The following is a 14268-nucleotide window of genomic DNA, read 5'->3' as shown; positions in this document are numbered from 1 at the left end:
GATGGCAAAAGCAGGGACCACAGTTGGGAAGCTCCTTCTTAATCCAGGTGAAGAACGAGGTGGCTTGGGCTGGTGAAGCACAGTAGAGGTGGCAAGGGGTGCCCAGACTCTGGATCTCTTTTGAAGAAAGAGAGTTGGGAGGATTTGTGATTGAATGGATGTGAGGAATGAACAAAGGAGAGGCCTTGAAGATGACGCTAGGATTTCAAGTCTGAGATGCTAGAAGGGACACATGTGTCTTCCTGAGAAAGGAAGACTGGGGGAAGTGAAGCTGAGGGGGAGAGAAAGAGTCAGTTTGGACTTATAATATCAGAAATGACCATTAGACATCCACACAGAGATGTCAAGTGTGCTGTTGGGTATTAATTTTTGAGTTTAGGGGAGAAAACTGGCCTAGAGATAGAAATTAGGGAGGTGTCAACTCATAGATGATATTGATAATTCTGAGACTGATAATGTGGACAGAGAAGGGAATTATTCCAAGCATGGGGCCTGAGATTGGAAGAGGGCAAGAAGCAGCAAAGATGAGTAAGAAGGAATAGCTAGTGAGGCCAGAGGAAAACCAGGAGTGCAAGGTGCTCTCGAAGTCAGATGAGGAGTATATTAGAAGGAAGAGAGCATGATTGGGTCTGGCAAAATACGTGTGTCTACTTATGGGAAAGAGCCAGTAGAGAAGGGAAAGTTGGCCCTGTAGGAGAAAGAAGGGATGACTGCTGGAGTGATTTCCATCAGAACCCAAGGAGACGGGGTACAGAATATAAGTGGGGGAGGAATGGTTAATTAGGAGAGAACAGTTCATCTACGGTAACAAGGAGGAGACACCTATGTAGGGAATAAGGAGACTGGTGATGGGAGTATTTCACACCTTCTGTTTTTCCATGAAATAGAAGTGAAGTCTGTGGCTGAGACCGGGGATGGGTTGGGGGTGTCCTGAAGGTTTGAAGAGGGAAGACCAGGTGGGAAGAGTGGAAAGACTAGGGAAGCAGAGCATTGTCTCTGGGCACACAAAAGGCCCCTTCAGGTCTGAGTCATGAAGTTACAGCAGGACTAGTCAATATGGCTGTGGGTTTTGTTTCAATCACATTTAGCTAACTGGGTGTAAGTGTGGAGAAGGAGGAGTTAGATTTAAACAGAGTCAGTGTTTCTCCCAGAAAGAAGATTCATGACATCCAAACTCTTAAGAGCTGCCAATATGTACCAGAGTTGTTGGCTAAAATATAATGGAAAATAGCTTCTCAAAGCTATTACGGTCTCTGATCTTTTTCTTCCTGTGAATATTACCATGTCAGCAAAGAATCAGAACTTCCAGCTTATGTTCTGATATGTCTGTCCTCAGATAACTAGGCTTGCTGGCCAAGGGCTTCCCTCTGACCCAGTAGCCATGGGTGCAGGATTCAAGTCATGACTCTTGAAAGTCCCATTTGCTGGGAAAGCACAGCTGCTGAACTCATAGACCCCAGCAGTGTCTCTAATCAAGTTCATGTTTCCATACAGCTTCTTTTACTCAGGCTGCTCTGCTGGCATGTCACTTAGCCCTCACATCAGCACACTGAATGCCTCGCAGGCTTGCTATGTTCGCATTCAGTTCACAGCTATAGCTCTTTATCCCAGCTTATATTTTGTGTCCTGACTTGTCCTGTTCGCAAATCCTCAGCTTAATCTTCATATCCTGTCTATTGTCTCATGTTGCTCTAAAAGTGCTACCTGACAAGGTGGCCTTGCTTCGGCCTTCCTTTCCATTTATTAACTGCTCTTTCCCTTTCAGCTCACTCCACAGGCAACTGCCCTGGACAGCAGCCTTACCCAGCATAGGCCTATCCTTGTGGCTGGTGGCCTATAAAGCTGGCCCCTGTGTTTGTTATGCATGACAAGCCTGCCTGGAGCCTGTGGAAAGCAATGAGATATCTGCTGTGTGTAGGTGTCTAAAGAATAATGTGAATAATGTGAAGTCTTTTACTTCTCTGCTTTTAAATGACAAATTTCTGCAAAGTACAGATCACTGTTAGCCTGGTTGGGTGAGGCAGAGGAGATTAGAAGGGTAGTTGTTCAGAATCAGGGTTTCTGAAAAGGTGGTATTTGGATTCTCTGCCAGATAATTGTTTGTCAAAAATAGAAATTTCTGGATCCTATCTACTGAATCAGAATCTTTGGAGGTGGGGCCAGAATCTTTAGTGTTGCTTATTTGATTAGGGCCAGTGAGGTAGACCGGAGAAGGCAATGGCACCCCACTCCAGTACTTTGCCTGGAAAATCCCATGGATGGAGGAGCTTGGTAGGCTGTAGTCCATGGGGTTGCTAAGAGTTGGACACAACTGAGCGACTTCCCTTTCACTTTTCACTTTCATGCATTGGAGAAGGAAATGGCAACCCACTCCAGTGTTCTTGCCTGGAGAATCCCAGGGACGGGGGAGCCTGGTGGCTGCCGTCTGGGATCACACAGAGTCAGACATGACTGAAGTGACTTAGCAGCAGCAGCAGTGAGGTAGACAGGCTAAAGTTTCAGGACTGCTAGTCTAGAACAGTGGTTCCTAAGCCACTCTCTCAGGATGGTTACAGTGCAGATTTGTGAACTTCATCCCAGACACACTGCATCAGACTATGGGGTGGGGCCTGAGACTGTGTTAAAACAATAATACCCATTTCAGAACAATACCAGTAACGAAATCAACAGCACTTCTCAAGTGATTCTGATGATTATCCAGGCTGGAAATGTCAAGTGTTCCTTATGCCAAGCCCTTTTCCAGTTCATTTTGTGCTAGAAAACTTTGTGCTAGAAAACTTTCTTACACAGTAAGAGAGCAGCAGCTTAGGGTGCTGGTTGCTGTTCCACTCCTGCGAAGTTTTACCTCAAGATGCATCTCAAACTTACATTGCTAACTGAGGGCCTGCCAGCTTTGCCCTTAAAGCTCAGTCTCCCAAACCCAGTTGTGTCACCTGCAGGAGATTTGGAAGAACATAGATTTGGAAACTCCAAGCCAGACCTACTAAACTGTGGTCTCTGGGAGTTGAGTCCAGAAATCCCATCTTTTCAGGAACAGATTACTCAGATTACTCTAAGTCTAAGACAGGTTTGGGGCAGTCTGTGCCCAATGGTGCCACCTTCCAGCCTTCCAGTGTGTGGAGGGGCCATAACAGCCCTTTCGAGGTGACCTGGGAACTGCCAGGTTGGTCAAAATGCAAATGAGCCTGCAAATGATACATTTCCTGATCACATCACACCTGACGCTTTGTGCTGCCTCTTACCTAACTAAGATCCTTGTCCATGGAAGTCCATGGAAGTCCATGGAAGACTTCCTATGATCTTACCTCAGCTCCCAGCATCCTTGTTTGTTCAAGGATGCTGCTACTACCTCACTGCTGCTACCACCTGCCCCCCTGTGTGGCCACTCCAGAGCCCTGTCACTACTGTATCTGGTCACTGAAACTGGAATTGTTTATTTCCCAGAATTATATGTGTCTATGATTGTAGGATTCTAGCTTCTATAATAAGATGTATATGACATCTTAGCTGTTCTCAACATGATATATTTACTAAGCACAGCAAAACTTCTGGCCAGTTCCCTAACTGGGGCAAAGATGGAATCAGGACCTGGTAAAAGGTTGAGCTAAAAGAACATTCTTTAGGAACTGCAGTGGCATTGTTTGTAAGTGTAAGTGATAACCTGGCACAGAGGCTGGGCTGGGCTTTTTGTAAGGAAGGCATGTAGACAACCATTTGTTGTCACAAATGGTGTTTGAATGGACAGCCTAGAAAAGAGCTTCCCTGGGCTTCCCTGGTGGTTCAGACGGTAAAGAATCAGCCTGCAAAGTAGGAGACCTGGGTTTAATCCCTGGGCTGGGATGATCCCCTGGAGGGAGGGCATGGCAACCCACTACAGTATTCTTGCCTGGACAGAGGAAGTATTCCATGGACAGAGGAACCTGGTGAGCTACAGTCCATGGGGTCTCAAAGAGTCGGACACGATTGAACGACTAAGCACAGCAGCAACAACAAATGGTGTTTGAAAGAATAGCCTAGAAAAGAGCAGCTTGAAACAGGCTATTAGTTTTAGCTCTACATTGGACTAAATCACTGTCTTTGGATTATTTCCAGTCATTTATTTTCATGTATGATAGCAAAGCAAAGTTCAGTTCATTGTGGCCACAATTATCCCAGATTTTGAATTTTAAAAGTCAAAGTAAGGTTTATTAAATTGATAAAATGGTCATTTTCTCTCTGAATTTACATTTTATTGTTTTTAAGAAGAAAAATGAAACTTTCCAAAATAGTTGCTTTTTATTACATAAGTAATTAATGTGAATTGTAGATAATTAGAAATTACAAGAAATGTGAAGAAGAGAATAAAAGTTCTCTATCCAAAAAAACAACTATTGATATTTTGAAGAAAAGTTTCAGACATTTAATACATAGGCAAACACACAAACACACACCACAAACTACGTATTGTTATGGAACATGTGAAAACAGTGATTTTAGATTGTTTTGGGATTTCTTGCACCTAGCTCTGCCTGCAATACTTCACCTACCCTTTTGTAAGTTTTCTTCTCATCATTCAGTGTCTCAGATCAAATGTCACTTCTGAGAGGCCCTTCTGACTACCCAGTCTAAGGCTGCACCCCATTTTCCAGTCATTCCATCACATTACCTCCTACGTCACTGTCTGCATAGTTTACACTTGTTTCCTGTCTTCCTCACTACAGTGTGAGTACCATCATTCTGTCCTGTGGTTCACCGTATCCCAATTTCCTGGTGCAAATCCAGAGTAGGGGTTTAATAGGTGTTTGTAGAGTAAGTGAGGAAATGACTGACTGAGGAAAATCTATCACTTGTAATAGACCCAGAGGGATCTTAAAAGCACTGCTGGTGTGTGTGTGTGTGCGCACGCATGCATGCTTGGTGGCTCAGTTGTGGTTGACTCTTTGCGATCCCATGGACCGTATAGCCCACCTGACTCCTCTATCCACGGAATTTTCTTGGGCCCTGCTGCTGCTGCTAAGTCGCTTCAGTCGTGTCCGACTCTGTGTGACCCCATAGACGGCAGCCCACCAGGCTCCCCCTTCCCTGGGATTCTCCAGGTAAGAACACTGGCGTGGGTTGCCATTTCCTTCTCCAATGCATGAAAGTGAAAAGTGAAAGTGAAGTCGCTCAGTCATGACTCTTAGCGACCCCATGGACTGCAGCCTACCTGGCTCCTCTGCCCATGGGATTTTCCAGGCAAGAGTACTGGAGTGGGGTGCCATTGCCTTCTCCATTCTTGGGCCCTAACAAATGGCAAATAGCAAAACTTAGAACAGTTTGTCTCAGACACTGATTGAGGATTTCGTACAATTCAAATGCCTCTAAAATTACCTTAGAAATTTAGATTCATAACCTCATTTTTAGTTATAGTTTTGTCTCTTTCAGACTAATTGTTTAGACTGAAAATTTATGGTTACTCATCAGTTTCCAGTAGTTGACTCCAGAAAAACATGGGTAATTTTCCCAAATAGTATTGCTTTTTCTGTCCTCGCTTCGGCTCACTGGCACCTCCTTGTCTGTGATTTAAAATTATGAAAAATGAACAATATGTTGAGATATAAAATTATGCATGAATGCCCAGGCTATAAACTAGCTAGCTGACAATAAAGTTACTGTGAAAAATGTCTACAGTAATACTTTCCTTTCACATCACATAAGACCTTGACTTGGGGCAGATAGAAAATTTAATTATAGGTCCCTTAATTTTAATACTTTGTGGGGAGGGGGACGGGGAGAACAGGGTCATTACTCCCATTTCAGAGATAAAATAATTGAGAAGCAAGTATTTTAATTGAATTTTTGTGTGAGAAGTGTAATTAACTTGGAAGATTTTATCTCTTATTCAGTTTCTCTAGTAGTCAGGGTACACACTGGATTGCATGTGAAATACCTAAGCGATTTATACACAAATAGGTGGCCATTCTCCTTCTTTCCTGGGTATTTTGTGGTTGTTAGGAAAAAGGTTCTTTTTATTGCCTTTCCTTTCAAGTGTAATATAAAAATGAAAAGATCAACTCAAAGGTAGTAGTTTATACTTCTAAGTGACTATTAAGGAAATGCATCTTGTTGCTGTTACGATCAGGAGCTGCTTAGCAATCAGCCCTTAGTGAAATTGTAAAGTGGGTTAACCTTGTCCCTGTCTTTCATCCCAAGCTGCTTTCTACTCCACTCACCTAGGTTTCCTTCCCTAACCACTACTCCTCCGAGGTGGTGGAGACCTTATACTTGTTGAAAGGCCTGTTCTAACCCTGGCTCTCTGGTGGACATTTGGAACGTTCTTCTTTAGGCATTCACCATTCTCAAAGAAAGCTTGCTCAGCACCTGGTCTAAGTGAGTCTTTTGTGCACTTATTCTCAATCATATCCCTCTGTTATTTTCTTTTATAGCATATATCATAATCAGTAAGTATCTTGTTTTTTCATTTGCTCATTTATTCAGCCTCCCCCACGGGACATAATTTCCAAAAAACAAAGACTCTGCCTCGATCATCTGTGTATCCTCTGCCCTCCAAACCAACAAGGACTTAGGTCTGTCCCCTCATTTTGGGTATTTATTTAGAAAGGGAATAAAAATGCCTTTGAAGGGATGGGGAAAAAACAAAGCTTCATGAGCCAGAGATACTTTTAGGCTCCAGGAGCTGCAGACAGAAAAGCGTGTTGTGTGGAGAAGAGAATGAGAAACACACATACATTAATGGTGTCATTTGTAACTTTAGTGAGTAATAGCAGATGTATTTGTCTAAAATATTTCCTGCAATAGACATGTTTTATGACTTCATGGCTCTCTAAAATATATTTGCCTAACTTTGGATTTAACACAAGCCCTGGGGTTAAGGAGTAACTGTCCAGCTGGGGAAAGGCAGCTTCAGTCGTAAAACACTTTGATGTTTCTAGGAGAGCCAGCCTTCTTTATCCTTCTCGTTTTTGAACTTCATTTCTCTTCTCTCTTTTTTCCTCCCATCCCTTCTTTTTTTTCCTCACAACTAAATGATATCAAAATAGTACATGCTAGTAGTAATGCTATTAAAATAATAGTACTATTAAAAGTCAAATGATAATAAAGGGTTTATGTATCAAAATATGGCAATTTCTTGTCTCAACCTCTCGAGTCTCCTGACTCCCTCTTCCAAGAAACACCCACTTTTGACTCTTTAAATTGTTCCTTCTGGCATTTATAGGTTTCCATGCTCTTAAGTAATATGTGAATATTGCTGTCTTTTGATTCATCAATTAGAAGCAATCTATTGAGCTTCTAATACGTTAGATGAGGACTTAACTCTCTTATATTACCATGCCCTCTTGTTCTCCCCTATTCTCCTCATTTAATTATACTATAAATTTTGGTTAAATATATATTGTGTTAACATTAGTATACCTGCAAGTTTTATTCCCTGAAATTTGTAGTATCTTGGGTTTCCCAGAGCAGACCCTGGGGGTAAGGATTCCAGTAAAAGATTATTTGAGAGGCACAGGAAGCACCAACAGGGAAGCAGGAAAGTGATCAGAGGAAGTAGAGACAGTCATAAAGTGTGTCTTGTCAAGTGGTCACCACTGGGTAATAGGAACTTTAGTCTCAGGGAGGGACATTCTGGGAAATGGTGTGGAACATACCACTCATGGCATCCCACCTGGAGGGTGAGGAAGCTGGGCTGTTGATAAAGTAACTCCTGTCAGAAGTCTGTGGAGGGCTGTACCCAAGGATTGTTAGTTCCTCAACACTTCCAGTCTGCTGTGTGCAAATGCTGGTAGTTAAAATTTGGCTAAGGACACCAACCATGTAGTCCACTATGATTATATTTTTATACTTTTACCCTGAAATTAAGAATTGCTCTTTAAAATTTGCTTTATTTTCTTGGTACCTATTGACTTCCAACAGTTTCTCAACATGAGATTTTACAAAGTTAATCACATCGAGTAATCTGTCAACTCCAGTTTTTTTTGAGACACTCCTGGTGGCTTCAAATGTCCCCAGTGGATTGCATGCTCTTAGAGTCTTTTGCACAGTTGACATCCTGGTGTTGTCTGTACGCTCATCCCATGAATGGGGTTTGCCTTCTGACCTGGACTCCTTTCTTTCTTTCTTTTTAAAACTCATTTTTAGATATTTTTATTTTACTTTGACAATTATAAAGTACACATATTTTAAGTTCTAGATGACAAATCTTTACATACCATGTAACTACCACCCAGTTAAGATAGAAAAGATCACCAATGCCCTAGAATTTCATCTTCTGCTCCCTCTTCATCATTACCCACACATCTAGACAGGCAGTTACTAATTAGGCTTTTATTATCACGATTAGCTTTATCTATTTTGCATGCCACTATCAATAGTTTGTGGAGAAGGAAATGCCAACCCACTCCAGTATTCTTGCCTAGAGAATCCTGTGAATAGGGGCCTGGTGAGCTGCCATCTATGGGGTCACACAGAGTCGGACACTGCTGAAGTGACTCAGCATGCATGCATGCATACATCAATAGTTTGGCCATGACTGTGGGCCTACATATATATACCAAAGACATTTATCGGAGGTTCATGATACCACTATTTCTTTCTTTAATTTTTTTTTAGTGAGTATAGACAACAGTATTGTATTATAATCATCAAGCTTGCCAAGAGACTAGTTCTAATTATTTCAACCACTAAAAACAAATGATAATTATGTGACTTGATAGTGGTGCCAATTTGATTCCTTCTTTTACTGGTCCAAGTGTATTTCCCTTTCTTGGTTCACTTCTTGGTAGAGCACATTCAGTTCAGTTCAATCACTCAGTCGTGTCCAGTTCTTTGCGACCCCATGGACTGCAGTAGGCCAGGCCTCCCTGTCCATCACCAGCTTCCCAGATCTTACTCAAACTCATGGCCATCAAGTCAGTGATGCCATTCAGCCATCACATCCTCTGTCATCCCCTTCTCCTCCTGCCTTCAATCTTTCCCAGCATCAGGGTCTTTTCCAATGAATCAGTTCTTTGAATCAGGTGGCCAAGGTATTGGAGTTCCAGCTTCAGCATCAGTCCTTCCAGTGAATATTCAGGACTGAGTTCCTTGAGAATTGACTAATTAGATCCCCTTGCAGTCCAAGGGACTATCAAGAGTCTTCTCCAACACCAGAGTTCAAAAGTATCAATTCTTTGATTCTCAGCTTTCTTTGTAGTCCAATTCTCACATCCTTACGTGACTACTGGAAAAACCACAGCTTTGATTAGACGGACCTTTGTTGGCAAAGTAAAATCTGTTTTTTAATATTCTGTCTAGGTTGGTCACAGCTTTTCTTCCAAGGAGCAAACGTCTTAATTTCATGGCTGCAGTCACCATCTGCAGTGATTTTGGAGCCCCCCAAAAGTAAAGTCTGTCACTGTTTCCATTGTTTCCCCATCCATTTGCAAGTAAGTGATGCGACCAAATGCCATGATCTTCGTTTTTTGAATGTTGAGTTTTAAGTCAACTTTTTCACTCTCTTCCTTCATTTTCATCAAGAGGCTCTTTGGTTCTTCTTCGCTTTGTGCCATAAGGGTGGTGTCATCTGCATATCTGAGGTTATTGATATTTCTCCCTACAATCTTGATTCCAGCTTGTGCTTCATCCAGCCTGGCATTTCTCTTGATGTACTCTGCATATAAGTTAAATAAGCAGGGTGACAATATACAGCCTTGATGTACTCCTTCCTCAATATGGAACCAGTCTGTTGTTCCATGTCCAGTTTTAACTGTTGTGTCTTGACCTGCATACAGGTTTCTCAGGAGGCAGTTAACATGGTCTGGTATTCTCATCTCTTGAAGAATTTTCCACAGTTTGTTGTGGAAGGCTTTAGCATTTTCAATAAAGCAGAGTAGATGTTTTTCTGGATCTCTCTTGCTTCTTCTGTGATCCAGCGGATATAGGCAATTTGATCTCTGGCTCCTCAGCCTTTACTAAATCCAGCTTGAACATCTGGAAGTTCATGGTTCATGTACTGTTGAACCCTGGCTTGGAGAATTTTGAGCATTACTTTGCTAGCATGTGAGATGAGTGCAATTGTGTGGTAGTTTGAATATTGTTTGGCATTGCCTTTCTTTGGGGTTGGAATGAAAACTGACCTTTTCCAGTCCTGTGGCCACTGCTGAGTTTTCCAAATTTGCTGGCATATTGAGTGCAGCACTTTCACAGCATTATCTTTCAGGATCTGAAATAGCTCAACTGGAATTCCATCACCTCCACTAGCTTTGTTCGTAGTGATGTTTGCTAAGGCCCACTTGACTTCACATCCAGGATGTCTGGCTCTAGGTGAATGATCACACCATCGTGATTATCTGGGTCATGAAGATCTTTTTTTGTATAGTTCTTCTGTGTGTTCTTGCCACCTCTTCTTAATATGTTCTGCTTCTGTTAAGTCCCTACCATTTCTGTCCTTTATTGAGCCCATCTTTGCATGAAATATTCCCTTAATATCTTTAATTTTCTTGAAGAGATCTCTAGTCTTTCCCATTCTATTGTTTTCCTCTATTTCTTTGCATTGATCGCTGAGGAAGGCTTTTGTATCTCTTCTTGCTATTCTTTGGAACTCTGCGTTCAGATGCTTATATCTTTCCTTTTCTCCTTTGGTTTTCGCTTCTCTTCTTTTCACAACTATTTGTAAGCCCTCCTCAGACAGCCATTTTGCTTTTTTGTATTTCTTTTTCTTGGGGATGGTCTTGATCACTGCCTCTGTGCAATGTCACAAACCTCTGTCCATAGTTCTTCAGGCATTCTATCAGATCTAATATCTTGAATCTATTTGTCACTTACACAGTATAATCAATCATAAGGGATTTGATTTAGGTCGTACCTGAATGGTCTAGTGGTTTCCCCTACTTTCTTCAATTTAATTCTGAATTTTGCAATAAGGAGTTTTTGATCTGGGCCACAGTCAGCTCCCAGTCTTATTTTTGCTGACTGTATAGAGCTTCTCCATCTTTGGCTGCAAAGAATATAATCAATCTGATTTCGGTATTGAGCATCTGGTGATATCCATGTGTAGAGTCTTCTCTTGTGTTGTTGGAAGAGGGTATTTGTTTTGACCAGTGCATTCTCTTCAGAAAACTCTGTCTTTACCCTGCTTCATTTTGTACTCTAAGGCCAAATTTGCCTTTGCTCCAGGTATCTCTTGACTTCTTACTTTTGCATTCCAGTCCCGTATGATGAAAAGGATATCTTTTTTTGCTGTTAGTTCTAGAAGGTCTTATAGGTCTTCATGGAACCATTCAACTTCAGCTTCTTCAGCATTACTGGTTGGTGTATAGACTTAGATTACTGTGATAATGAATTGTTTCCCTTGGAAATGAACAGAGATCATTCTGTCATTACCCAGTTTGATAATCTTAGATTGTTTGCTTATATATAAAAAGAAAGTGAAATTTTTAGCTGCTCAGTCATGTCCGATTCTTTGGAACCCTATGGACTGTAGCCCACCAGACTCCTCTGTCCATGGAATTCTCCAGGCAAGAATACTGTAGTGGGTTGCCATTCACTTCTCTAGGGAATATTTAAACCGTGGATTGTAGGCAGATTCTTTACCATCTGAGCCACCAGGAAAGTGAGAAACTAAAATTGTGATTGAGAGCTCTGAGCATAGGGGTGGGGCTTGTTGACTTTGAGCTTTGCTGAGGGTTGAGCTATCTGAGCCCTTTTTAGGGAAATCTCAGAGCTTGACTGTATTTTGTCATGTTGGCATTACTGCTCCTATTTAAGATTGGAAATTACCTTTTCTGGATCCCCTTTTCCTGTGTGATTAGCTTGAGCAAAGAGGCAAACTTGTGTAAGATTGGGAAAGTGGAGATGAAGTAGGAGCTGTTACTCTCAGATGTCGCAGTGATCAGAGACAATGACATATAGGTATAATGCAATGTCTCCAGTCTCTCCTCTTGCCTACTGAACCTGCTAACTGAGAGTAACCTCAATTCATCAAGCACTTGACCACAGTGCTCATAGAGGCCATAGCTTCTACAGACCTGCCATGGGTCATACATGCACCATTCCACTTGGATGATCAAACATGTACTTTTTCTCAAAATTTCCTATAAGTTTCATCTATACCCTTGCTTCAAGATGTTGTGAGTGTATTTGTTGTCTATGTCTGCTGTAACAAATTATATCAAAAATACTGGTTTAAAACAACAAAAATTTATAATTCTAGAGTCAGAATTCTAAAATTAAGGTGTTTCTTCTGAAGGCTTCAGGGGAGAAATCCATTTCCATGCCTTTTTCAGCTTCTAGAGGCCAACTATTAATACATTTCTTGGCTCCTGACTCCTTCATCTTCAAAACCCATCACTACAACTTGTGGTCTGTCTTCAAATCTCCTTTTTCTCATTTTGATCCTCCTGCCTCCCCCTTATAAGTATTTCTGTGATAATACTGGGCCCATCTGGATAATCCAGGATAATCTCCCAACTCAGAATCCCTAGATTAATCACACCTACAAAGTTTCTATTGCCATGTAAGGGAACATGTTCTGGGGCAGGGGCGGGGGGTAGGCTGTGGATGTCTTTGGTAATTACTATTTCATTCTATCACAGCCGGTAGTCATTTTCCCTGATCTTCTGATTGCCCTCCTCCAGACTTCCATTTCCCCAGCTCCTCCCATATTTGTGCAAACTCTAATTCCTAAGAAAAAAATCCTTGGTCCCTTAATACTTACAGTGGCTCTGATTTCCGGACTGAATCTTGATTAGTATACTTCTGTATTCAATATCTCCATGTGTTTTCTCTTGGGCTAGTCAGATTCCACTCAAATTATTCTTTTAGTTTCCAGCCTGGAGAGTAAATTCTTGGCTGTCAAGGGTCAAGGAGTCAAGAAGGTAAAAATGGTAGAGGGGTTTTCATTGGTCATATCCATTCATTGACTTTGCTTCTCTGTTTACCTCACTCGTCTGCTACCAGAGTCCCCAGTACAGAGGTTTTTTGCCTTACTCACCCCAGAACAGTCTCTGGCAGTGTGTAGGAGGAAGAATGGGGAAGGGGGGCAGCGAAGAGGGAGGGGTTCTAGGGACCTAACTGCTTCTACAAAAGTCTATCAGATCCTGCTTTCATTAGCCTTCACTCCCTCTTCAAGGGGCTGCATTACCAGGGGGCTTTTTGTTACCAGTTCCCAAACCTTCTGAAGATTCTGTGGTTAAATAAGGTTGCTTCTCAACTTTCCTACTGCTGTCTTGGAATTGGTTTCTGGAGTCAGCAGAGACAGTTATCTCATATTTATCTACTTGATTGCTTCCAAAATTTTACTGATGTTACCCATTCTTTTTCTTCCTAATTTTGCAGGTTATTTTTTTGATTAGATTGATTATTTTGAGATAATTCTAGATTTATGTGTAATTATAAAAAATAATTCAATGTTGTACATCAAATTATATGTCAATTTGAGAAATAAAAGAAGACTTCTGAGAAATTCCATATATCCTTCACTGAGCTTTCCTAATTAAAATATCTTGCCTAATATAATATCAGAATCAGGAAACTGACATAATCCACTGATCTTATTCGGATTTCATCAGTTTTACATGTACTTGTGTGTGTGTGTGTGTGTGTTTGCTGTGCTGTGTGCTGTGCTTAGTCGCTCAGTCGTGTCCGACTCTTTGTGACCCCATGGACTGTCGCCCACCAGGCTCCTCTGTCTATTAAGATTCTCCAGGCAGGAATACTGGAGTGGGTTGCCATGTCCTCCTTGTGTGTGTGTTTCTGTTAGTTCAGTTCAATCGCTCAGCCGTGTCTGACTCTGCAACCCCATGGACCCCATGGACTGCAGCAGTGTATGTGTTTAGTTCTATGCAATTTTATAATATGTGTTTTATATATTTTTTTTTGAGGGAAAAAACCCTCCTGACTATCGTTCAGTGGGGTTTTAGAAGGAACAAAATAAGATGCTGTGTTCCATGTGCCATATTGCGCGGGTGCAGGAGGGCCTAGAGGAGCTATCCCACATTGAAGGTCAGGAAGGGTGGCGGTGAGGAGATACCCCTCGTCCAAGGTAAGAAGCAATGGCTGCGCTTTGCTGGAGCAGCCATGAAGAGATACCCCACGCCCAAGGTAAGAGAAACCCAAGTAAGACGGTAGGTGTTGCAAGAGGGCATCAGAGGGCAAACACACTGAAACCATACTCACAGAAAACTAGTCAATCTAATCACACTAGGACTACAGCCTTGTCTAACTTAATGAAACTAAGCCATACCCGTGGGGCAACCCAAGACGGGTGGGTCATGGTGGAGAGATTTGACAGAATGTGGTCCACTGGAGAAG

General features: G+C 41.9%; 1 protein-coding gene across 1 annotated transcript in view; it reads left to right on the top strand.

Moving 5' to 3' along the window:
• The window catches only part of KCNAB1 (potassium voltage-gated channel subfamily A regulatory beta subunit 1), a 445278-nt gene that overhangs the window by 99752 nt on the left and 331258 nt on the right, over positions 1 to 14268 (top strand). The gene's annotated exons all lie outside the window — the stretch shown is intronic.

Source organism: Bos mutus, chromosome 1, assembly GCF_027580195.1.
Source record: "Bos mutus isolate GX-2022 chromosome 1, NWIPB_WYAK_1.1, whole genome shotgun sequence".
Lineage (NCBI taxonomy): Eukaryota > Metazoa > Chordata > Mammalia > Artiodactyla > Bovidae > Bos > Bos mutus.
The sequence above is the reverse complement of the archived record's forward strand: the minus strand, read 5'-3'. Positions and strand labels throughout refer to the sequence as shown.